Source organism: Labeo rohita, chromosome 15 (assembly GCF_022985175.1).
Source record: "Labeo rohita strain BAU-BD-2019 chromosome 15, IGBB_LRoh.1.0, whole genome shotgun sequence".
Lineage (NCBI taxonomy): Eukaryota > Metazoa > Chordata > Actinopteri > Cypriniformes > Cyprinidae > Labeo > Labeo rohita.
In genome coordinates, this window is record NC_066883.1 from 31,207,275 (window position 1) to 31,233,561 (window position 26,287).

General features: G+C 36.9%; 1 protein-coding gene across 1 annotated transcript in view; it reads right to left on the minus strand.

Moving 5' to 3' along the window:
• nphs1 (NPHS1 adhesion molecule, nephrin) overlaps positions 1-26,287 on the minus strand; it is a 219,763-nt gene that overhangs the window by 158,229 nt on the left and 35,247 nt on the right. The window contains exon 2 of the mRNA XM_051128921.1: positions 13,935-14,094. The gene's annotated coding sequence lies outside the window, so the exon portion shown is untranslated. The remainder of the gene's footprint in view (positions 1-13,934; positions 14,095-26,287) is intronic.

Here is a 26,287-nt window from a genome sequence, read left to right on the forward strand (position 1 = left end):
GTTGCAAAAAACCCAAGGTCATTAAAAAAATACAACTCATTCTACATTAAAAATTGCTACAGTGATAAATATGGTTTGTGTCGTCCACGATGTGCTCTTTACAGCTAAGCATTGGCTGCCGAGAGCATGAAAACATCAACGATCAAAAGACATTTAGAAACTTATGTTGCCAGTTTTCCCATTCAGGTTGTCATGTTAATAATTCAGTTCAATTTAATTGTATAGTGCTTTTCACAATACATATTGTTCCAAAGCAGCTTCAGAAATAACAGTGCTTTACAAAAAACCTCAAGGAATGAGCCAACAGTGATATTGGCATGGAAAACTCTCTGTTGTTAAAATAAAAAAAAAGAGCTTTGGAGGACCTGAGACTCAGCTGGGGAAGGCCTACTCCTCAGATTGCCAATATTTAATCAAATAAGTGAAGTATAAAAGTTTAGTTACAGTAAGATATAAAGAAATTACCATGTCTATTTAGCAAGGATGCATTATATTGTTTAAAAGTGACATTAAAGTCACTTATATTGCTACAAACAATTTTTATTTTAAATAAATAATGTTCTTTTGAAAGGTTCATAAAAGAATTCTGGAAAAAGGCATGGTTTTCAACATTGATAATAATAAGAAATCCTTCTTGAGCAGCAAATCAGTATATCAGAATGATTTCTGAAAGGTCATGTGACACTGAGGACTGGAGTAATGGTACTGTAAACTCAGCTTCGCCATCATAGGAATACATTTACATTTAAAAATATATGGAAATAGTAAACAGTTATTTAAATTGTATTATTTGTCATGTAAAAGTTGTCAGTTCTTGGCCAGAAGAGTTTATTCAAAAGTCTGGCCAAAAGAGACACAAGTTTTTCTTTTGTCACAACTGCTGGCTGATGCTAAAAGAGGCCTCAGTTCTCTTGATATTCACAGAAAAGCTTTAAAAAAAAAAAAAAAAAAAAAAAAAAAAAAAAAAAAAAAAAAAACACACACACACACACACACACACACACACACACACACACAATAGCCAGATCTAACACTAACTTAGCTGTGATTTTATCAAATATCATAAACACTTATGTTGTTAGGGACACTGTAGAGTGTAAAGTTGAATATAAAAATAACCCCTGACAGGGTGATCAGGACCTCTTTGTAAAGTTGAGAGGTTTTGGATCATCCTGAAGTGGTTTATTTTGCGGTAATGTCCACCTGACTGAACATTGTCCAACTTATTTCACTGCTAAACTGAAACTGCACAGGTATGAAGGACAGCAGTCAATTATAGAGTTTAGCACCATCACATTATTATCCAAAACATTAGACCTCAGAACGCCATGATGAACCTATCCAAAAGAAGTATTCTGAAGAGCCATCCAATAAACACTAATATTTGAATGATAACTATATGTGCATATACTGGATGTAGTGTTGGGCAGTTTGACCAAAAATCTGTATCACCTTTTTTTTTTTAGAATTCAGTTTCATGCTTTATCATGTTTTTTTCTTTTCCCTGATATGAATCAGAATGCAGTTGCAGAACCACTGCATTTTAATCACAATCCAAGTTTTTGATGTAAATTAGACTGTATAATTTCAAAATTTAAAGCAGAAACAGAACGGTCCGATAATATCTTTGTGAAATTATGCTACTTAAAGGTCCACTGAAGTGCTTTGAAACATGCAGCGTTATTCTATGTGATGACGTCATTTAAACTGAAACAGGAGGACAGGGTGGGGCATATCTATTTTTTAAATAGTTAACAGCATTTCATTTATATCATACCAGAGCTGTTGAGCTCAGTAATGCCACATTTGACAGCGTATGAGAGCCACAATCTCATCCATATCGTTATAAAATATACATTCTGTGTAGAATGGGTCAGATACGTTTTATAGTCTGCGCCGACTCTTGCATATGACTCTGTACTGAAGCAGACTCTACGTGCTGTGGCGGTTCTTGTGAAACAGCACGAAACCAGACTTCTTTCACCCACTTCGTTCCCTATTCTCTACGTAGTGCACTACATGCCATTCACCATACAGAAAATACTAACTCTGTGAACAAGTGACTAATTTTAGCCACAGCTTCAGCGTTTGAATGTGTGTATCTTGTAAATGTGAATTTTGTTTGCACACTAGCTTATAGATAACCTTAAGGGTAACATATTCATACTAAAAGTCAAAAAATGATGAGCTAAATGAGAGCACAAATTCACTCTCTGACAGCAGGTGGCGCTTATGGAACAGCAGCGATACAGCGTTTCCTTGATTTGCGCTTTTAAATGCTACATTTATATGCATTATATGGAAGTAAGGTGAAAAGAAAATATATCTAAACTTTTCTGAAGACAATCAGTTCCCCTCAGAGATGTGTTTATATGAACCCCCACCCCAAATCAGGATTTAGGATTTTCTTTCAATTTTTTCGCACATCGTTAACAGTGAGTTTGCTCTGCAGTACTAAATGATCTGATGTATTTTCTCCTCTTTGCAGTTGGTTTAGTTGCCCAGAATTAGTTTCATGTTATTAATAGTCCTAAAAGTTTTCTAACCGTTAGTCAAAAGTATATGCAGTTAACATTGATCCCTTCTTAATTTACGACGTTGCTTAGCCATTTTTGTACTGATATGCCGGTTTTCTAAAAATTCATAGTGTGTGATTCAAGGCGGTTTACTGTTTGAACCAGTATATCGCCAAGCATCTGTAGACACCATTATACTACTGAAACCCGCTATGACAACAAAGCGACATTCAAACTAAGCTGTGGTGGTCGAGAGAAATGGTATTTTCCCCATTCTTACAATGTTCCTCCATCACCAAACTCCTGACCTCCCGGTGGGAGCTCCCGCTTTAATTCTCCCACTGATGTTGGGATCCAAAAAAGCTTTAGTGAATAAATAAGATTAGGCTCATGGACATGCCACTAAATCTTATCGTTTTGGAGCAGAGAGGCAGAGAACGAGGGAGCAAGGGAGAGAAGAAAGGGTCAGTGTAGGCCGAAGCACCATCCACCGTCTCCTTCATCTGAAACAATCCAGCTACCCTCCCCAATTGGAAATTATACAAAAAAAAAAAATCATCTCCTTCTGTCCTCCCTCTTGCTGCTCTTCCTCTCGCCCGCTCTTTCTTCGGCACTGGGGAGATAGCAGAGACAGCTTGTCCTCCTCGCCACCCAGTGAGACTGAGGGATAAGCACTTCTTGGAGCTTGGCAACAAAATCGTCAACTTTGCTGTTTTAAATATGCTTGTCCTCAGAGTGAAGTGGATTCGGAGGAAGAGGGTGGGCTCTTTTTGTCTGCAGTGTGGGGTAGCGTGGCTCACTACACTGGGTTACAGAGCTATAATGGGTGTTCACTGCAGGGCAGATGATTATGGTGCATTACAATATATCATGCAAATGCAATGACACTTCGCTGGCCAGACTTTGACAGTTTATTTCAGGTGACGCCGTTTAGTGAGCGAGAGCGTAAAAATTACGTTAGCTGCCCTGCTAAACAAGATTTGGAATATATGAATAAACCAGCGAGGCACAATAATCACACAAGGTTATTAACTGTGCATATTGCTATCGTTTCATGTCGGGAATCATTGACAGAGTAACAGAGTTAAGAACAACAGTATTGTAGCTCTAAAGCACGTCGGTTCACTTGGCAGCCATCTTGGTAACGCGCATGTAAGGCTACAGAATAGGTATACAATGAAGCTGCTATCTACTTCAATGAGGCAAAAATCTACAAAACTGAAGATTATGGGTTAATAACGTTACAAAACAAATTTGACAATAAGGGACTCATATGCAACTATTAAAGAAGGTTCAAATGGTCACTGATGCTTCAGAAGGAAACACAATGCATTAAGAGCCGGGGGGTGAAAACTTTTGGAATTTGAAGATCAGGGTAAATTTAATTTATTTTGTATTCTGGGAAACATGTAAGTATCTTCTGTAGGTTCTGAAGGGTAGTACTAAGTGAAAAAATATGATATTTAGGCAAAATAAGAAAAAAATTACACATCTTCATTCTGTTCAAAAGTTTTAACCCCCTCGGCTCTTAATGCATCGTATTTCCTTCTGGAGCATCAGTGAGCGTTTGAACCTTCTGTAATAGTTGCATATGAGTCCCTCGGGTTGTCTGAAGTTTGAAAAGATGGATCTCAAAATCATACAGTCATTGTTGGAGAGGGTTCAAATACACAGAAATGCTGAAAAAAAACAAAGAATTTGTGGGACCTGAAGGATTTAAAAAAAAAAAAAAAAGAGCAGGCATTGTTTATGACAAACAATGGACTCTTGAACCACTATCACTAAACAAAAAACACAGCTGTGGATTATTTAGGTAACAACACAGTATTAAGAATCAAGCGTATGCAAACTTTTGAACAAGGTCATTTTTATAAATTCAGCTGTTTTCTCTTGTGGACTAAATGTAAACACATTTTATGTGAAATATCTTATTCACGTCAGTACTAAATAAAAAATAACATGCATTTTGTATAATCCCTCTTATTTTGGTAAAGTAATTAACATTTTGCAGATTCTGCAAGGTGTATGTAAACTTTTGACTTCAACTGTATAGCTAAAACATAATTGGCAAGCTACTATTAATATATAATATAAAATAAAATATAATATGCACGCACATTTACAAAAAAATAGCATAACCAGTTTCACAAATACTACGCATTATTCTACTTTGTGAGACAACGACAGCCACCACTGTGTGTTACAAGCTCAGGACTTCAGGGTGACAATTACGCTACACATTTGTCATTGTAAATACACATTTAATGAGCAAAGCTTGGTTGAGGGTGAAAATGTTGCCGAGCATTGTGCTTAAGAGCGAATTCCCCACTAATTGCACTCTGGAGTGCAAAAGGATATGTGCGTTTGTGTGTGTGTGTGTGTGTGTGTGCGCGCACATGTTGAAAGCCAATAACCAGATTTTAAGGTTCACATATGGGATGGATATGACTCTGATGGGTGTGGAAGTCACCTAGTATTAGGAACAGACCTCAGACCGATCATTTTAATGCAAGCCTATACAGTAAGATCAGTGGCAGACGTACAATCAGGCTTGCGTTTAAAGGAAAGGAGATCTAAACAAAATAAACAAAAAATTAGTAGGTTAAATTAGGCAAAGGAGGAGGAAGTGCAATTACTTCAAAGAAATTTGTGATGAGTGCCAGACCCATGAAGGAATGGGTTAAAGCATTTAGGGGGTCAATCCCTGATTGTGAGAGCAAGTGATTAAGGACCGCCACAATTCAGAGGTTTGGAATTTATTATCGTATTATCAGATGACATAAACCGCTATCCTCTAAATGAGTTTAATTAGAGGCGGGAAATGGATACAAACAAATGTTTTCATAACCAACATGATGGACATCATTAAAATTTCCAAAACATCTGCACAATCTATATGGAGAGTCTAGTGACTGAAAAACTTGCTGCATTATGTAAACATGACATCAAAACAAAGATAGACGGATGATGAAAAGAACAAGAATAACAATCGGGATCTCTCCTATGATATAAACAGCCCAAACAAAAAAAAAAAACGATGAAAATGCTGAGCTATTTTTTCCTGTTTCTCTCTGTGTGACAGACGCTGATCTTCACAAATCCCAGTGTATCTCACGATAAATCCGCGTAATGTGGATTAAAAGCTGTTGAGATATATATAGTTATATCAGAGGAACAGATTGGACCAGGCCTTGCCACCAAACAAATCCCCTGCATCATGCCCAGAAAGACGGGGAAATTACTCCAAATTAAGGTCGAGACTAACTGCCACCCACCTACCATCTATACTCTCTTTCTCTCTGTTTTTCTACCTCTCTCACTCACAAACACGTACATATATGCTCTAGCTTGTAATCCAGCCTTGCTCTGGCCTCCATCAGCTCCTGTCCATTAGGATGTTTTTCTTTTTTTTTTTCCCCAGCATGCCCCCAAATCCCCTCCACTTTTCCTTCATCAGTGCATAAAGAGCCACAGCTGCTTGTCTCTGTACAACATTAACACACATTTGGACTCACATGGGTGCAAAACATCAAATTCTGAAGTGTTCCTTTGGTTTCTTTTGACCAAAAGAAAGAATATTCTAGAAAGAATAAAGCTAATACTACAATCTGCAGAAGTGTAAACAGCAATATAAATTACCGTTTTACTTATCAGATGGCTTTTGTTTACTAGTAAATCAAATTATCACTGACTATATGTAAGACTATTTTATATAAATAACCTGTGTAGCATACCCAACACTGCACTAGACTGCACGTTATAGAAATGTCAAGGGAAGTAGGCAGTAAATACTGTGAGAGAACTTCAGCAGTCTTCAACTAGACACCAGGTGCACCACAGCTGAACAACATAAAATGGCAGAGCAATGAAAAAAACATGTTGCATTAAACCACATGATATACCAGAAATTTGTAACATTATACTACATAAGAGGTAATCAATGTCAGTCTGTGAAGAGTTGGTGATATATAGTCATGCTATAACCCCCAGCATCTACTTTCACAGGGGCAGGTGAAATGACGGCACGTCAGCTCGTTCCGAGAGATGGATGGCTGCGGATCAGCTCGCCGCTGTCATTTATCTCAGACTGAATGTGAAACTTATATATTAGAAAACTACTTCACTGATTTATCTTACACTTATTGAGTGGACAGGCCCCCGAAGCAAAGGTTATTAAATGCTGCTATCAAAGACTATTACAACAGAGCAGGTTGACTATTACAACTATCTAGGTTGCTCAACCTTCAACCTCAGAACTTTTAGTCCGACTTACACTTTACGTCAATCTGCAAGATACTGAATGTTTCTCATTTAGTTTCTTAGTTCAGTAGTGCACTGGCCGTTTCTAGAGCTCAGTCATTCAGTCCACTAAAAAACATTTGCTCCTCACAAAAATCCTACAATGCAGTATAAGATCATGTCAGTTTCAGTGCGTACTATATTTGCCCACTGTACCAATGTATTCATTTATCCATATATTTTTAGATTAACAATGCAATCAATATTTATTAAAGCCAAGTATGAATCTCATCAAATTAGTATTTTTTTAAGCATTTTACATTTATTCCAAAATAATAGCTTAAGACAGTAACAATTTGAACAATATTTTATTATATGTTTATACGCTCAACTATTCTTGATTAACTTTTAAATATTTTTGAAGTTTTCAGATCAGTCATTAAAGCTTGGTAAATATTGGTCACAAACTTGGAGATTTACTTTAAATTTCTTTTAAAAAGCTGATTACTCATTAAAAACTCCAACAGATCATGTTTTCAGGCCATTTTAAGTCTGGTTTTGATGTAACAAAGTGGTTATATCTAAGTGTGTGAGTTGTTCGCTTAAATTAGTCTTCCCATTAACACAATTATATTCATATACATTCAGACTGATTCACAAACGTGGAACACGCACAAAAACAGGAGGCGGGATTTATAGCGTAAACCAATCACTGCTGATCATAATCTGTCATATCCAGTCATATCGTGATGGAGGCATTGCCTCCTCTCATGTGACTTTCTCCCATTCATCTTCAATTACCCCCCACCAAAACCACTACATATTTTAGGGGGTCTGTTAAAACTCAATGGGCTCAGGGGAGGCGAGAGAGACACGGACTACTGCTGTAACTTTACCTGCTGGTTTCGCAGTTGACAATGTTTTTTTGGAAAAACATATAATTATATTATATTATATTTATATTATATTATTATATTAATTATATAAACATATATTATACAGTTTTTAATGTTATATTTTGTAATACTGGCGCTGTTTTATTTTTGTTCTACAAGTTTTTATTCTCCTAGGAGGAAACTTCCCTGATGCAAATGTTGCATTTGTTTTTTTGTTTTTTTTTAGCCCTAAGCTAACAAAATGGAGGATGAGGGTAGAACTGTGCTTTTTAACATTCACAATATGATAAACAAAAATCATACCTAAATGATATCCATTTTAATGCATTACACAGCAATGATGTTGATAAAACTGTCCCAGTGTTCGATGGATCAAGAAATTGGGATCACAGTATACTGGATCATAAAACTGGAGCTACACTGCAAAAAAATGCATTTCTTACTTAGATTTTTTGTCTTGTTTCCAGCCAAAATATCTGAAAATTCTTAAATCAAGAAGGATTTCTTGTTTTTAGAAAAAAACAAGTGAAAAATTAAAAAATTAATTAATAAATTTTTGCTTAGCAAAATAATCTTATTTCAATAATAATAATAATAATAAAAACTATTATTTTGCTTACCCCACTGGCAGATTATTTTGCCTGTTTCAAGCAAAAACTCAATTTTGACGTCTTTTTTTTTTTCTTCTACTTGTCTACAAAATCCTTCTTGATTTAAAGGGGTGCTTTTTCACTTTTTGAACTTTAGTCAGTGTGTGGTGTGTATCTTTGGGCATAAAAAACATCTACAAAGTTACAAATCTCAAAGTCCACTCCAAAAAAAGATATTTTGTTTTTAAAAAATTTCATTTAGTTTTTCGGAAGGCAGGCCTTCACTAAACCCGGAACTAATCAAGCCTTATGTACCAGACTGGGAGAAATGTACTGTAATAATGTAAATTATGTTAAAAATAATGCGTTTTTTTAAACCACCAACCATGAAAGCACGTTCTAGTACACCCCCAAAACAAAATCAAGACGTTGTAAAAGAGCCTTTAAGAACCTCTTTAAGAATTTTTTAATATTCTGCCGGGAATCAAGATAATAAAAAAAATCTAAGTAAGACAAGCATCATTTGCAGTGTGGAGAGCAAAACGAGACAGCAATTGTCAATAAAATACAACACAATATTCATTAGCCTCTATAAGGAAATAATGACAAGAACAACATTAGTGCAGTAAACAGTAAAACTGTTTGTACTACAAACTAGTGTGTTCATAATTTAGATAACACATTAATATGGTAAACACACCAATATGCAATATCAAGCAGTAAAACGAGCCGTTTTGTACAGCTAAAAATAGCTGGACACGGATGAGACCGAAAGCCACACCCATAAAATGTACAAATGGTCGTGCCTACTCTTATGGTAAAAATCGATGGATAAAGGAGAATCTTATTAATCTCCAAAAAGTATTCAGACATTTAAAAGGAACACTGTACCAACCAAAAACTGTCCAAATGTGTTTAAATTTTGAACAGTATATCCATTTGAATATTCAATATTTTAAGTATGCCACAAATAATACTTTTGGGGACAACCTAATTTGCATAAATCTTTTTTTAGCAAGAGGTTTTTGACCATAAGTCAGCTTTTTAACTTATTGTAGGAAAGGTGCTTTGGAGCAACCAGCGGTTTAATGACAGTCACACAGACAAGCAACTGTTGAAATAACAGTTTCTGTAAAGCTGTAAAGCTCAGCTGACACGTCTCGTAATGCATTTCCCTGTCAACACAAAGCCTGTAAAACACGATGGTCTTGATTAAAAACGCCGCGTCTACTGTTACTGTCTTGTTGCCAGTAAATGGTCTGTGATACAGGAAAAACTGTCTGTTCTACTCACTCGCTTTCACACAAAATGCAAAAAATAAATAAATAAAAGCATCCTACAAACATCCTGAATCAAATTTATCCAACCAACCAAACATTTTTTTTTCTGAAGGGCCCATATGTTCATCTACCACCCAAAACAGGTGTAGCAAAATAACAGATTAACACTCATTCCCAAGAGCCGCGGACCGCTTGTTTTCACTTTACTTAAATGGCATAGCAGCTGTGGAAAAGAGACCATCAGCGGTGGTTGGAAAATCCCAGCTAACACCGTATGCACAAGATCAAGAGACCAAACCACACCTGGGGATACAGGCCTACTTGTCTATTCTATTTTATTTATTTTTTAAACACAAGGCCTACATTACGTTTTTCGAGCACACTCGCGCATCCCTAGGGGTCTTAATTGGAGGTGGCCGAAGCCGGTGAAATCTAGTTCGTTCCCAAGGTTGGAACCATCTGCATGCAAACTCACCTCCGCAAAGTAGAAATAAATATATTAAAAACTCCAACGAAGCCACGTGTGATGAACACCTGCTCAGTCTAGGGAATATCTGTGTACCAATCTGCGGTGATTTCGATCTCCATCTAAATAAACAGTAGGTTGGAAGGGGTGATTTTTTTTTCCTATCCGTCTGGCTGAACATCAGCCCAGCGCCGTCAAGGCGCGGCAGCTGGTGGGAGTCTGGTAACATAAGGGCCGGGCACTAGAAGAATAATGAACGTAACAGATTTGTGAGCTCCAAAAACCATTAGGATAACGCTATTAACGATATTGGAGAGGGAGTCTGTGACGCACGCGCCACTGTTTCCCTCTGCAAACCCGTATTTGACACCTTTTGAACCCTAAAAGACGACTGAGAGGTGTACTTCTTGTAGGACGCTTCAGGAATGCTACCTTTCCAGCTTATATTTTATGAATGAAACAGTGAGATGCTAATGCTTGAGGCTTGCGAACGGAATAGGGAATGACTGACTTTCGGATTCTGGATGTAACGCACACAAGGCTATGTGAGGCTAAAATAAACATGAGATCCACTAAACTCAACACCTCAAAACTTCACCTCGTGTTCAAAAATACATCCTCCATCCTTCTGCGTTCAGAATCCTAACAGTGCAGAAGAGCAGAAAATTACGCTCTTGGAATTTGTTTTATAGCGATGGTTTCTTGTTATTTAAATTCCTCGGACTAATTTAATTCAGCACGCTCGAGCATTCGCACGGATGTAAATTACAGCTAGACTATAATGGACTCGTTATCAGGGTGGGAAGCTCAATATCATGGTTTACGTTTGGAAAACTCTCAAGACCACAGAAATGTCTTGCTGATGGAGTTTTGGTCTGCGTGGCCTCAGGCTGGCGTATATCCTTGAAAATCCCTGTAGTGGAAAAACACGCATTTTCAGTTAGAGCCATTGAAATTTTTACAGCACTGCACATTAGACCTGTAAAAGTAGACCTTTTATGAATTAGTTCTACTATTGATTTCCTATTCAGCTTCGAAATGAATTAATCTGGTGGCACTGCGGCATATTATAAAAGACAACACTGACCCAGAACGAGAGTGTAGATAAGCATAATTCACAAGTTGTGAACGGTCGGGTCAGAACCTGGACCCAGACAACATCAGTTAGAGGCTCGATAACAAGTTCAGTGTGTAACCACAAAATACCGAACCTGATATGATGCACTTTTGCTCCATATCTAACCTTTCAGCTAGGCGCGGGTTGCGAGTAAGCACAATACGCTTGATGTAGTGGTCAAATTGAATGAGGCTCTTTGTCTGCGCTTGAGAGGCCTGTGTTTATAAAAGCATCTTCTCGACGCCGAGACGTATAGATGAAATATGAGGACTCTTATTGAGTAGATGGCTAAAGACTCTGAGGTAATATAGCAGCGCCAGACTGATGAAAAATTCATGCTGATAAGTTGGGCAGGTGAAAGCGTCGCTCTTCAGGTTTTCATTTTCTCTGTTTGATTTCCTTATTGGCTGCCTGACTTCTCACTCCATTTTATTCCGCTCCTGAAAGTAAAGGGCTCTTATTTGTCTGCATGCCCGTAATGAATGTTTGTACGTGCGTGTTTGTGTGTCGTGTGTGGGCATGCGACACCCGCCGTGTATACGGTACACTTAGGCGTTCCATGACTTTTTCAAAGCACAAATCCCATGTTGTTTTGAGACCTGTTAGAAAATTGTTTTTCAAACTTATATAACATTAAACTAATCTAGCATTAAAAAGTACCTTGAAAACACACTAAACACTCTAAAACATAATTCAGAGGATCTTTCACCACAACTTAAATGCAAATTTGCAAGATAAAAATTTAAATTTATTAATTGAACATTTTCAGTTCAAAAACATGAAATTTAGTTCCAAAAAATGTATTGGCATTCCCAGTGGTATGAGTTTCTTTCTTATGTTGATCATAAAATAAGATATTTTGAAGAATGCTGGTAATCACACAGTTGATGGTGACCATTGACTTCCATAGTATTTCTTGCCCTACTATGGAAGTTAATGGGAACCAACAACTGTTCATCAAAATTTCTCAAAATATATTCTGTGTTCTGTTTATACAGGTTTGGAAAGACATTAGGGTGAGTAAATAATGACAAAAATGTACATTTTGGGTGAACTTTTCCTTTAATTTAATGTTGTGTCATTTAATCTTAAATTTCTGTGTTAATTAAATTTCTTTGAAAATTCAGTTGTAGTCATTTAATGAAATTTTCTTGTCAACTTTGGAAATTGGGTAGTGTTTTTATGAAATAATATATAATATAATTTTGCACATCTTTCACCAATTTTGTTGTTTTAAATCTATAATTATTTAAATGATTAATTATTCAATCAATTTTTAAAATGCATACATTTGCAACATTAATTTATACAACATTAATAATAGTAATGCAATAAAATATATTAATTTAAAACATGCACACATTTATAAAATAAAATAAAAGATTTATCAAATACATCACACAAAATGGGAGTTTTCAACAGCATTTGCACTACCAGTGTTTTAATTTTTTTTTTTAAGAAGTCTCCTCTGCTCACCAAGCCTGCATTTATTTGATCCAAAATACAGCAAAAGCAGTAATATTGTGAAATATTTTTACTATTTAAAATAGCTGCTTTCTATTTAAATAGATTTTAAAATGTAATTTATTCCTGTGATCAAAGCTAAATTTTCAACATCATTACTCCAGTCTTCAGTGTCACATGATCCTTCAGAAATCTAATATTCTGATTTGCGGTTCAAAAAACGTATTTTATTATTCTCATTATGATCAATATTTGAAACAGTTGAGTAATTTTTCAGGATTCTTTGATGAATAGAAAGATCCAAACATCAGCATTTATCTGAAAAAAAGCTTTTGTAACATTATACACAATACCATACAAAAGCTTGGAGTTGAAAAAAAATTGCTTTAAATTCATCAAAGTGATCATAAAGACATTTATATTATTACAAAAGATGTCTATTTCAGATAAATGCTGTTCTTCTTTACTTTTTATTCATCAAAGAAATCTAAAAAAAAAATCTACTTAACATAAGTGTTTTCTGAGCAGTAAATCAGAATATTAGAATGATTTCTGAAGGATCATGCTGGAGTAATGATGCTAAAAATTCAGCTTTGAAATCACAGGAATAAATTACATTTTGAAATGTATTCATATAGAAAACAGTTATATTAAATAGTAAAAATATTTCTGAATTTTACTGTTTTTGCTGTAGTTTGGATTAAATAAATGCAGGCTTGGTGAGCAGAAGAAACTTCTTTAAAAAGCATTAAAAACCTTACTGTTCAAAAACTTTTGACTGGTAGTGTAGACATTCACTAGTTTTGAAAACAAAAACTGCAAACCCCGTAATAAATGAACATAACACACCTCTTAAAACAGTTAGACCTCCCAAGTTTTTTGAAGGCTAGGCGCCTTTTTTCACCAACTATTTATTACAATGACTCAATTTAAGTAATGATTTCTGTTTCATATCCTATTCATGAAAGCTGTCACACACGCTCGAGTGAAGCAACAGTTTTTCTTCAACAGATTTCTTCATTAGCCTGACAGTGATTAGTCACGTGAATGTGTACTAGTTCTCATCTACTCGAGCGCCGCACCCTGTCAAGGCAAAAGCGAGAAGCAAGGATGTGTTTGCACGTGTGTGCGCGTTTGTGCATGTGTGTCCACATAAAGCATTGGAATCGGATGCCTGCAGAATCCCGAAGAGCAGGGCTGTCAGTCAGACAAGTGTTGGAGAGCTTGTTGGGCTCTGATAAGTGCATTTATGGAAAAAGCCTGCCTGCCTTTATCTCCTCATTGCAGGTTAGATCACCAATAAAAAAAAGGGCTAGGTGAGGAGAGAGAGAGGAGGGTGTCAGATAAGTGCGCTCTGTCGCTCTACCTGCCTGTGGTGAAGCGAACATCTGAACCTTTCGGTATAGAGATGAATTGGAAATGACCATAAGCCGCACTCATCAACAGCTGCCAGCCATGCGGGTCCCTCTCGATTCAACGTCTGGCTTCAATCCGAGCGCCGTATCATCCTCAGACTGCATTTTTCCCTGTAAACAAAGGTCTTGCAGTTAGGTTAGGTTACCTCTTCTCCCGCAGGAAATCTTTTTAATCTAAAACCCTCATCCTTGTTTAATCGAGGGCCCTATGATTTCCACGAACGGAACGCAGACGGAATCGTGGAAAACTTTCATACGGTTATTTTAAGAATAAATTTGAACAAATTAAGTATGCATTCAAATAATTAGACATGCTAAAACACAGAATTTGATAACAATAAAACATGGTGAGAAAAAATAAAACATTTCATAAACATGTCATGTCATTTTTGTTAAACCTTTATTAAACTGATGTGAAATTGTATAAGCTTCATGGTTTTAATTAATTAGACATGCTCTTTGATTAATAAAATTTAATTTAACCATTAAAAAGGAGTTGAGTAAAATTAAAACGTGAAAAAACGGAATCCAGAAAATGGAAAAAAACAGAATTTGGAAAAAAATAAAACTGATTTCATAGGACCCTACCTCTCGTAGTTTTTAAAACACACTTTCGCCCGCTTTGTTTTTTTTTTTCTACCATATCTGTGGACAGCTGGAACTTGGAGCTTAGTGATGATGGAGTATGTTTAGCTGGCCTTGGGCTCCATTTCTTTCAAAGCCGCGTGCAGAATGGCACTAGCTACCGCCTCGGCGTGCAGGACAGGGTACCGTGAGGAATCACTGTTTGCCCAGCCAAAGCCGAGCCCCGATAGGTTCGCCCGATCCTCACTTTTAAAGTATGAGATTGTAAAGAGGGAAAAAGGAAAAGCCGCCACGAGCTAAAAGCATGCTGGCACACATCCTCTCATAGCAGCACATTTATTTGTGTTTCATGTTTTCCATCTGCAGAATTTAATTTATGGGCATGACAGCGAGTGTGTGTGCTAAAGGCTGTCTTACTACCACACACACACTCTTTTGTGTATAACAAACATGTTATGTACTCAACTCAACTACTGGCTCGAGTCCAAAAGAAATGTGACAGAAATCCAAAACTTGTGCGAGTGTACAGAAACACGCATGTATGCGTCACAAATTTGCTGTTAATTTTACCTGGCATGCATCTCGAGCGATTAACCATCAGGTAATTTTCCAGTTGTGTCTCTCTCTCCTGATTTATTTTGTCGTCTCTCGCTTTTAGAGACCCAGTGTTTTACACTGGAATCCATTTAAAAATCCAATTTATTGATTTCTCCACTCACTTTTTTTTTCCTAGTGACTTGACCCCCACAGTTAAATATTCATAAGGCATTAAAAATAAAAGATGCACATTTTGTACGTCTGACCTATCGTAATATACGGCGGCAGCAGCGGTAATTTGCTCCATCCGGCATAGTGAGGTGAACCTGGCAACATCAGAGACAAACAAAACCATCAGCGTCCCACATGCTCAGCGTTGATTAGTGCGCCACGAAAAAGACAATGCAATTTTCCCTTTTGGCAGCGCAGGGGCCTCCATGACTACCTTCATAACATTATGTTGTTGATGATGTTCTTATAAATGGCTTTTTTCTCCCTCACTCAAAGCCAAACTGGGGAAATTGGCTTCCATTATGGCTTTTAAATAAAATAAGCGCAAAGCAATAAGAAGTGAAACTTGGGAAAGCCATAAAACCGCTAATTAAGATGCGCGGCGGCTCAGCTAGAGAGAGAGATACAGTAGAACGGAGAGTATATTTTTTGAAAATCCCCACAGAGAGAGAAAAAAAGATGGTGGCGGTGGGGGAAGGTGGCTGGCGGAAAGAAAATAGAGAGACGAGCTTTATTCCCTGGGTGAGGCTTAGTCAATCTGTCCTGTCTGGATCCAATATAACGCATTAAAACTGAATTATACAGCACCGCTCGGTGCATTCACTTTAGTGGTGGAGGAAACCGGGGACAAGCGGGTGTGAGTTACTCTTTTTCTCTCTCCCAACCCGTGACTGTTCCTATCTTTTTTTCCCTCTCTCTCTCGCTTGTTCTCATCATTATTTCTCTGAATGCTTTACAAGGCCTGTGATATGTGAAAAGGATGCCATGTTGGCTCAGTGTGGGCCCTTGCATCTTCCGAGAGGGAGGAAGAGAAGATCCAAAGCTCCCTCGTGCAACCATATGGACGAGAAGGATGTGTAAAGGGGTCCCTGACGGAAAGGAAGAGGCTCCCCCCGCGTCACAGAAACGTCTCAAGGCAGACTATACAACAGGGGCTTTAGGAACCGTAGAGGTCCCTCGACGGGATGTAGGTGCTAAACGTTTTAACTATGACAAGACACTCCACGGGAGACTAGGAATACAGGAAGATGAGGATGAAGGCATTCCGGAGAGCCTGATTTCACATGCAAGTTAACATGTAAGAGTCACGCACTGTTTATTAAAAGTCTAGTAGCAACCCGAGAAAAAAAGTCAGTCTGATTTTTTTTTTTTTAAAACAAAATTATTATTTTTAGCCAGCAAGGAAGCACTAAACTAATCAAAAGTTACAGTGAAGACAGTTATGATGTTACAAAAATGTTTTATTTCCAATGAAAGTGGTTATTTTAACGTTTATCAAAAAAAAAAAAAAAAAAAAAAAAAAACACAATATATAAATATGGTGACCATATAAAAGATTTCTTTCAAAAACATTTTTTAAAAATTACCAAAAAGCACTACCAACGTTACAAAAAAAAAAAAAAAAAAAAAAAAAAAAAAAAAAAAAAATATATATATATATATATATATATATATATATATATATATATATAGTATACTATGTATAGTATGTATAAAATATATATATATAGCAGATTTTTTTTAGGTTTCTTTAAATAAAAGTTCAGAAAAAAAAAGTTCAAACTACCATTTATCTGAAGTAGAAATCTTATCTTAATCTTATTATATAACATAATAAATGTCTTTATCATCACTTCTGATCAACTTAAAGCATCCTTGGTGAATAAAAATATTCATTTCTATAATTTCTTTCCCCATTATATAATGATTTCTGAAGGACCATGTGACACTGATGACTGGAATAATGATGCTAAAAAATTTAGCTTTTATCACAGGAAAAAAAAATACATTTTATTAATGCTTTTGCTGTGTTTTAGATCAAATAAATGCAGGCTTGGTGAGCAGAACAGACAAAAAAAAAAATAAATAAATAAATAAAAAATAAAATACTATCCAAAAACTTTTGACTGGTAGTGTATATGTTGGGTATTTTGTCTCTTTTTGCTGTCAGATTTTAAATATAAAAAATATAAATATTTTAAATATAAAAAACGTTAAAAGCCATGGAAAAAAATAGTGCAGTAAGACAAAAAGTACAAGTAAAAAAGACATAAAAAGCTAAATGTTTTAAGATAACCTAAACTTTTTTTTTTGCAGTGTAAATCCAGCATGTGAACCTCACCAGAGTTTTCCTAAACATGGATAACCCTATAAGTACATACACTATGGAAATCCAGAACAAACCAGAAAGGTTTTTAAAATGAACAGACACATTTCTGCTTCTCGTTGCGCAAATATACTGCTAAGATTAACAAATGCATACATCAGAGCAGTATTATTTGGCTTTTAGGAGTTTCATGGCACTTTGATCCAACAGGATAAGGGATAAATCCCGAACCCATGAAGAACCAGCAGTTCTTTATCGAATAGATTAGGAGATGAGCTTTACTATTTAGGCATTATGGGAGATTTGGTCACAAAGTGTCACAGTTCTAATGTGTTGCATCTCTATTCCATTTACTCTGCCAAGTGACTGTGGAGAAGTGAGTAAATGGTAAATCCGCTCTTGCTGGAATGAATGATAAAGTCATATGTAATTCCATTCCTTCTTTCAATCGCTTCAATTCCTGCGACTTGCACATAACGTCTTAAACTTACGTAGATGCAATTGTTTTTCCTTTCATCCGACAGAGACAAAAGACAGTGACCAGAAATGACTGGGGAGAGAGGAGGAATGTGATCTGGACTCAATCCTGCATGACCAGCACGTCAAGGAGCATGTGTGCTAACCACTGTGCTACACATAAGCTTTTATGGTTAAGATCTAGTTTTATCAACCCCCACCTTTTGTTGTTTTTGTTCATGTCCTCTTGCTGGCTTCTGAATGTCAGAGGTCTCATCTAATGGAAAATCAGGCTGTAGGTTATTGACTGACACGAGACAGCTGGATCAGTAGCAGATAACTGAGGGTCAGATTGAGAAGTCAAACCCAAACAGATCTTCCTTAAGGCCTGGAGGAGGGGGATAATGTCTTACTAGGGATTTACTTTAAGGTACACAAGTAATTACACCACTGACAACAACAAAAACAGATAATACAGGCACACACAATGAAAAAAACAACAACTGATATGTTTTCTCTCAGGTGGACCACCACAGTGGTAATCTAACTGATAAAGATGTTCATGACAAAATGTTTTTTTTTTATTTTGCCAATGATAACACAAGAAAAAGTAACACTGCAAGGCATTAAATTACTTAAAAAAAAATAATAATAATAATGTAAATCCACAGGATGTTCAGGATAGCTTCACCTGAGCTTAAAAAGCTAAACTAAAAAAGTTATTAATTAGGTCAAACAAATAACTAGTACTTAAATTAAAACCGAATACAGTAAATTAAGCAAATAAATTATGCATACATGTGTCAACTAAATGGATTGAAATTAACTGAACTGAATTTAATAAAAATATTGAATTAAAATCTGAAGAAGAAAATTTATAATAAATAAATAAACAAATAAATAAATGTTAAAAATACTACTGCCATGTTCCACCTTTAGGTCATAAATACATAAATAAATACATAAATACCATAAAAAAGGACAAATAAAAAATATAGCTCAAATATTTATTTACAATAATTAACTTCTGTTTTTTTCCTGAATTTAGCAGTCGGAAATTACTAGTTATCCGGTTTTTATATCAACTATGCATTCCGTTAGTTTTGCGAATTGGTAAATATAGAGCAGAGTATCATCAGCATAGTGAAAGCTAACACCATGTTCCCTGTTGATATCTCCCAAAGGTAACATGCAAAGCGTGAAATTAAATGGTCCTAGTACTGAGCTTTGTGGTACTCCATAGTGTACTTGTTACAGGCATGATACCCTTTATTCACAGCTACGAATTAATGTCGGTCAGCTAAGTAAGATTTGAACCATGCCAATGCAATTACACTAATGCCAACATAACTTTGTAGTCTACTCAAAAGAATGTTGCGGTCGATAGTGTCAAATGCAGCACTAAGATCCAGCAGCACTAATAGAAAGAAACAACCATTTGTGTCATTTGTAACTCTTATGAGCTACATATATAAATATTTTATATACACACACACACACACACACACACACATACATGCATATACATATATATATATATATATATATATACACACACACACACATACACACACACTATGCATGCATTTATATACTTGCACTCTCACTCTCTCTCTTTCCCTCTATACACACACTTACACAAATATATAAATAATTTCATTAAACAAAATATATACTACTGCATTGTTCCACCAATAGATCTAAAAAACAAAAAAGGACACATTCTCAAGGTGAAAATATAAACTTAACCTTAGAACTGATATTTCCAACCCTAAATGCACAAGAAAATCTATTACCAGCCAAGTCTTTTTTTTTAATGCATACTATTTGATTACAAAAAAAAGCTACAAAAGAATGCAGTTGGCAGAAACTAAGTATCATCAGCATAACAGTGAAAGCTAACACCATGTTTCCTGATGATATCTCCCAAGGGTAACAGGTAAAGTGTGAAAAGCAACGGTCCTAGTACCTTGTGGTACTCCATACTGTACTTGTGATCGACATGATTCCTCTTTATTCACAGCTACGAATTAATGTCAATCTGATAAGTAAGATTTGAACCATGCCAATGCAATTCCACTAATGCCAACATAACTTTCTAGTCTACTCAAAAGAATGTTGCGGTCGATAGCATCAAATGCAGCATTAAGATCCAGTAGCACTAATAGAGAGACACAACCGCGATTGGATAATAGGAACAGATTATTTGTAACTCTTGTGCGACATGAGAAAAATATATGTACTACTGCAATGTTCTACGAATAGGTCTAAAAAATAAAACAAAAAAGGACACTCTCATAGTGAAAATGCAGACTTAAATAACTCCACTTAGAAATATTTCCAACCCTAAATGCATAGAAAATCCATTATCAGCCAAGTCTTTTTTTAACGCATGCTATTTGATTACAAAAAAAGCTACAAAAGAATGTAGTTGGCAGAAACCACCCTATGCTCAATCTAATTAGCTTTTTGGCAGCTTGGTAGTGAAAAAGAACAAAAATGTCACGCAGTCATCTTTTTATTATCATTACTATTATTATTTTTTGGGCACACAAACTTTAGGATTTCAAGCATTTTCTAACAAGTCTGAAAGACCATAAACACTCTCCTTCTCTATTGATAAACTGCTATTGTTGATCCAATTATCTGAGGATACAGAGTGTACATCGACACTTTGTGGCCTGCTTCCAATTTTTATTCTGGACTCTTTGCTGGGATGTACGAGTATGTGATACTCTCGACTGCTGTGTTTATGTTGGGGAGCGTAAAGCTGGCATCGGGGCAATGTGCTCCAGGACATCAGCCTCGCCAGCAAATCTGCCCCTGATTCCCAGACCCCATCCAAACCACCCACCCTTTTTATCAAAATAGGTCACTTCCAAGTGAAGCCAGTTGGCAAAGAAAAGAAAACAGACTTTCTAAGCTAAAATAAACAAGAAACGTAAGGGGAAATGAGGTATGGAGAAGATCACATTCCAAATTGTCTCTTTTATTCGTGACTTTGTTGTCTAAACCCCTAAATGCTGAAATTCCGAGGATGTGATCTGCAGCGGAAGGAATTTTGCTGGTGGGGAGCGAGAGCAGCATTGTCTTTAGGCAGGGTGTTAGAAAAGAAAGCCCAACATAGCCTACATACAGCCAGCCCACAGTGAGCGCATGTAATCCACCCAAGACATAAGCTGGAGGGAGGGATGTAATTGAAGCTGCCTTGACAGGAGTGAGGAAACACAAGATTGGAGATTTGAAAAGGATGGAGGGGGGGACCCGGCTGCGGATGGGTGTGTATGTGCGTGTTCTGTAGTCACAAGAAACAGCAGATGGTTCATTTCCTGTGTTGATTTGGGGGGCAAGATAGACAAAGCTTATGATGACTCGTTGGGCTATAATACGGAAGTCCATGAGGCCTGACGCTAACAAGCCAAATACCTCCACATACTCGCACGGACATTTCCACACGTAGGGAGATGTCCTATCTTTGAGCTGTAAGGAAGAGAGACGGAAATGACAGAGATTCTCAAGTATCTTGGTTGCACGTCTCTGGGGAAAATGGGTAAATTCAGGAAATACTGGTAGAATGTGTTATATTTTATCTTGTTTTCTAGTGAAAGTATGTCAACATGCTGAAACAAGATAAATTTACTGGAAATGGAAATTACATTTTTCAAAGATATCTTACAAATTTTTGTGTGGTTTAAGCTTAAAACAATGAAAAACTACATGGAATAAAATAAAAATAGATAAAAATTACTTCCCCTTTAAATAAAGTTTTTTTTTAATTTACATTTTGCTTCAAATAAATATATGCTAGTTTAATAATGTTGAATTTTGCTGTGAATGTCTTGATTTAAATCCCCGGGGCCGTTCACACAGATTGTTTCTTTGTATCTAAAAAAAACATGACACAGCATTCAGGAATGTTTTTTTAAAAAATGCCTCCTCCGTCATGTTGCCGCCAAAAAACAGCTGCCATCCCAACTTGCTACTGTAAACAAAAGCTTGCAACCCTGACAGCACATGTACATCTTGTCCATTGCAATATGTCCATTGGACGTTTCCTGTCAGATGTCAAACAGACGTCTATTAGATGTCTTTAAGATGTTTATGATTTAGAATGTATGTAAAACTGACATCTTATAGACGTCTGCCAGACGTCTGTACACAGCAGATGCTTTCCAGATCAAGAGATCTTTAACAGACATCTTGCAGACGTACGTGTGCTATCTGGGATGCTTGCTCCGCCTCCGGTGTCTGCTGATTGGTCCATTGTTTTGGAACTGACATTAATGAGCAACGCTATGTGTATAAGTTAAAATATTTTTAACTTGACATGGCATCTTAAAATGCGAGACGCAACCACGAAAAATTATGGTAAAGCAGTGCATTGGAATGGAAAAATGCGTTCTGTGCGAACAGCTCCTAAGTGATGTTAAAGATAGTTTGATACTCAAACGGTCCGATTTAAAGTCAACAGCATTAAACAGGTGTAAACACTATGCGAATAACGTGATCCTATCTGCAAAAACATGCCTTGTCACATTTAGCTTTAAGAGGGAAAATAGGTAATTCCAATTTTAGGAAAACATGTCCACCAAAATTCACATAACATCTTCATGTCTGGTATCAACATGTTGTGAAAGATATGATGTGAAGCACTACCGAAGCTCTCCAAGTAAGTTGAAATTGAAATCGGCTTTTCCTTATTTCTTTCTAGACTTCGTTTGTGTTTGTCTACATTGAAACACTGACAAATTGAGAGATGTATCTGTTCACAAAATCAGAGAACGACTCCTCAATATGCGATTACACACAGTCGCAGGAGATGCATTTAAAATGCATGTTACTGCCAGGTGTAAACAGCAGTGTGTCTCGCCTGACGCCTTGTGATCGGATCACCTGAGACAGATGTTACAAGGAGGTGTAAACAGGGCGAGAGCAGCATCTCTGGGCAGAATAATGAAAGTGATATCCTAGTGATTTTGCCAACTAGGACATGTTCTTGGATCAACATCTTTGTTAGTCCTGAAACAATATTCCTATAAACCAATCATATTTCAGGGAAAAGGTAAGCTTAGAACAACCTTCTTATTAATAATTTATATTTATTCTTTCCCTAAGAATATAGTTTACGGCAATGCATGGTTAGGGACAAGGTAAGAACGGTTTCTTTAACAAATGCTGCACCAACAAAATACACTGATAGTAGGATACATACTGCAAAAAGAATAGTATAGTATAGTCAGCCATGTGCAGTATCTGATTACATGTAACCTAGATTACATAATCAGATTCCAAAAATTAAAGGGATAGTTCATCCAAAAATTAAAATTCTATCATTAATTACTCACCCTCGTGTCATTTCAAACCCATAAGACCAAACTAAAGAGGTCCTGTTATGCTCTTTTACAAAGTCCTGATTTTATTTTGGGGGTGTACTAGAACATGCTTTCATGCTTGATGGTTCAAAAAACGCATTATTTTTGACATAATTTACATTATTACAATACATTTCTCCCAGTCTGGCACAAATGGCTCGATTAGTTCAGAGTTTAATGAAGTCCCGCCTTCCGAAAAACAAATGTGTTGTGATTGGTTAGCTCTCCTACTGTGCTGCAATTGGCAAACAGTTTAGACTGTTTTCAGTACTGCCACGCCCCTTGGCAAAGAAGCAAGTTTTGTGTACAACTGTTAGCGCAAGCTAGATTAAAGCAATTCTTTCATTTTAAATATGGATATTTTTCTTGCAAAAACACATCGATTCACTACAGGAGGCTTTTATTGACCCCCCGGAGCCGTGTGAGGCACTTTTTATTATGGATGGATGCACATTATTGACTTGTTTTGGACTGATGAAGAGAAACACCCATCTATGCCATTCTAAAGCTTGGGAGTGCCAGGATAAATTTTAATATAACTTCGATTGCATTCATCTAAATGAAGAAAGTAATATACACCTAGGATGCATGGAGGGTGAGTAAATAATATGCTACAGTAGTGTTGGGTCCTATCATCAGCCTGTGAGATCGCCAATACATTATATTATTGTACCAATTTATTTTAAGGGGCCATCGGATACCCATTTCCCCCAGTTGATATGAGTATTTAGGGTCTTTATGAAAAGTCTATAATATACTATAATATACTTTGGTTAAAATTTCTCAATGGTTGTGTAAAAAAAACACCTTTTTTACCTGGTAAAATGAGCTCTGTGACGAGCTGCTCCGAGAGATTGTTTACTTTAGCCACATTTAGCCGCAAAATTTGCTAACTAGCACGTTATTAGGAAAGGTGATTGCAGAGATTCATAAAAAAATTCCTTATACTCACTTCTGCTGTAAGTGAAGCTGGATTTGCGCGAACATAGACGCATTTATGTAGATCGGGAGCATTCCATTGACAAACATAAGTAATCCACTGCATCTTCAGCAGCTCAGATGTGGGGATATCCGAGAATGGCTCGATTTGAAAAAGGGGATATTATTTTTACAGATTAATTAAAAACCACTGCACGGATTTTTAGCATTATAGGGTAGATGTTTACATACACTGCCAACACACATTAAGGCCACTCCCACGATAGTTGATTGACATGAGCATCTTACCTCAGACCCGCCTTACATCAGCTGTAACAGTCTGACCTCCATTGTTTCGGTTCAGGAGCAGGAATGTAAATTAGACAAGAATATCTCCAATTGAGCGATTGAGGTGTTGTGTTGCTGGATGTAATAATGAACATAGTGGACGTCATTTACTCCCGACATCTGAGCCGCTGAAGATGCAGTGGATTACGTTTGTTTGTGAATGGAATGCGCCACCCGATCTACATATATCGCGCAAATCATTTGTGATCCAGCTTCACTATATAGCAGAAGTGAGTATAAGGGTTTTTTTTAATTAATCTTTGCGATCACCTTTCCTAATAACATGCTAGTTAGCAATTTTAGCGGCTAAATGCAGCTAAAGTAAACAGACTTCACTCCACAAAGAGAAGAGAGGGGCGGGGCGAGCAGAGCTCATTAACATTTAAAGCAACCTTGACCAGAACATGATGATTTTTGCAGAGCTGATTTTGGCAAGATAAAAAAGGTGTTATTTACACTACCATTGGGAAATTTTAACCAAAGCATGTTATAGAATTTTCATTAAGACCCCAAAGAATCATATCAACTTGTGGAAAATGGGCATCTGATGATCCCTTTAAAAAGGAAACAGGCTTCCATACAGTCATGCATGGATCTTGGTACTCTGGGAAACCATGGCATAATGTAATGTTTAATTCCCTTAATGATGCTGATATCAAAGACTGGAATTTTATTTTAGGACAAAGTAATCTAAAAGTAATTAAAAAGGAATCAGAATACATGAGCTAATATGTGTAATCTAATATACCATGTTACAAACAACAATTTCTATCATGCAGTTTGTAATCGGTAACCGTTTGTACCTACAATTTGTATCTACCCAGCACTGCGTACCTCATAGTATAGTATATTCAAACATACCATATCTCACTCTCGCAATCATTCTGATCTTGTTCAGTCTCACCATAGGCTTCCTGCAAAAGTGGTCCACCGGGGACCTGGTGCACTTGATACCCCCACCTTCTGTTTACACGCGGCTCCAAGAACATAATTGAAATCAAATTCCTTTCTATTCGTAGGCGTGATAACACATTAAAAAAATATGCTTCACACTGTTACAAGGGGTGGATTGTGTCTGTACGTGCAAGTCAGCTGTAAGACAGCACCATCAACAACAATAACAGATCAAATCATCACAGAAGAAGCCCCATAGACAAAGCATTCATGAACATCTGGAATTGCAGTTTGCTGATGTAACCGGCGCAGGAGAGGAGTATCATTCAGGGAGATAACGATCCTCGTGATGGCCAGAGATATAATGGCAGTGGCGATGATGACGGTTATTGTTCTTTGTTGTTTTTTTTGCAGCTGTAAGGCGGCGGTGAGAATCGATCCCCGAATCTCAGCTTGCCGCCGGGCTCTGAGGAGAACTGCGGCACTGAGAGAGAGAGAGTGAGAGAGAGATAAAGGAAGAGAGGGAAGATAAAAGATAGCAGGAGATAGACTGATTCTTTTCTCCTCCTTCTGTCTCCTCCCTTCATTTGATGGCTGGCCCGCAGCTCTGATTGCTATCTGCCGCTAGTTTAATTGATCTCGGTCACGCTTCCACGCGAGCCGGGATTAGCGCTTATCAGAGTGGACGGGGGGTTTCTTGGGGGAAGATCGCGTTTGCTGATGATCAGACCCTGTCACCCTCCTCGAAACAGATCTGGTGCGTATGTGTGTCTAAGAGCGGGCCTCGAGCTCGGGGATTAGTCTCCTTCAGCGTCTACGGACGTGTACGCATGCTTACGAGAGAATCCTCAGCCGG